This window comes from Notothenia rossii, assembly GCF_949606895.1.
Source record: "Notothenia rossii genome assembly, chromosome: 6".
Classification (NCBI taxonomy): domain Eukaryota; kingdom Metazoa; phylum Chordata; class Actinopteri; order Perciformes; family Nototheniidae; genus Notothenia; species Notothenia rossii.
The window spans coordinates 54898548-54899953 of NC_136909.1; the positions used below are offsets into that span (position 1 = coordinate 54898548).

Here is a 1406-nt window from a genome sequence, read left to right on the forward strand (position 1 = left end):
CCAATCATGGTGAGCAATGAGATATACATGTACGTACTACTCTCAGTAAATACTTGGGTAAAACTACAAAGCCTCAGATTCCTTACCTGGTATGGAAGGGTTGCTTTCCTCCACGATGATCCTCAGACAGTCGTGCACTTGAAGTCATCACTGTATACAGAGATAGTAATGTAATTAATTTATAAATGTCTGTATCAGAATATTTAAATTAATATAAAGTGAAAGGCTAAATGGAGCAAAGTGAAAACAGTGGTGCCCCTTTTGAGTGACCTCATTTTAAGACCACCTCTCTTGGGAGACCACTACAGCATGCACCAATGGCTACACATCCCATGCTATTGAACCTCTTATGAGAGACCACCCTTTATGACAGATCGGTTTGGCTTGGCAGATGGGGTGGTCTCTCAAGAGGACCAATGTATATCATTACTCGAAACAGTTTTTTTTTTAAATATGAAGACAAATGCACAATGTCAATAGTCCTAAATACCTGATCTTGTGTCACTGTTAGGACACACAGGAGACTGGATTCTATGCCCAGAAATAGACCTGGAAGGGGTACTGGTACTTGGTGATATCGCTCTCGGTGCAGAACAGCCTTAAACAGAATTTAATGAGTGCGGTTATCGATAAAACATTATTAATGCATTTTTCATTAGGACATGAAAGCAATACTGTATTTTCACTGCAAGAAGATACTCCCAAAATATCAATTTACCGGTACTGATCTACCTGGTACTGCATAAATGTCTGTACCAAAAAGTAATCATTGTTCTATATGTCAAAATAGACCATAGTTAGCCAGTTAGATACTGTGTTTAAGAAAAGGTTGGACCTCCTGGGAATAAAATTAGCATACAAGCAAATGCTGTTTTTTTCCTTTTGTGACTCAAGCTTCATGTTGAAACTAAAATAATTGAAATTAACAGTTGAGGATATAGCTCTACTTGATCCATGTGCCAACCTCATTTACCATTTGTCCGTTGAGGAGGTGTTGGTAGCTCGGCCAGAACTAGAGCAGGGACACTGTCACTTGCCTCCAGTATCTCCCCTTCTTCGTCTGTATTAACATTATTTAATAAAGATTAACAGGTGAAGTGAAGCACCACATTAAATGACATTTAATAAAGAAAAATGAAAGGGTTAATATTTCTTATTCCGTTGAACTGTTTTTCTATTAATTTGTGGCAATTATGAAGCCATCTATGTCGTCACATATTTAAATATACTCTTATGCCCAATTCTCTGTATTTACCATCACCTCTCTTTGTCAGGCAGCTCCCCTCTCCTGGCTTTTGAAGAGGCTCCACCCCTTGCTGGCCAATAGCAACACAGACGCTGAAATATAACAGCAGCGACTGAATGTAGTTAAAATGTTTTAATGAATTGCGTAGTGATATACAGTG

The 1406-nt window shown here is 38.4% G+C and overlaps 1 long non-coding RNA gene across 1 annotated transcript; it reads right to left on the reverse strand.

Annotated features, from left to right (window-relative positions):
- LOC307042155 lies at window positions 1–1114 on the reverse strand. The gene is made up of 3 exons (XR_013809019.1): window positions 974–1114; window positions 491–598; window positions 1–150 (listed from the first exon to the last, which is right to left on the reverse strand). It is a non-coding gene; the product is annotated as an uncharacterized lncRNA (long non-coding RNA).
- Between the last annotated feature and the right edge of the window lie 292 nt (window positions 1115–1406).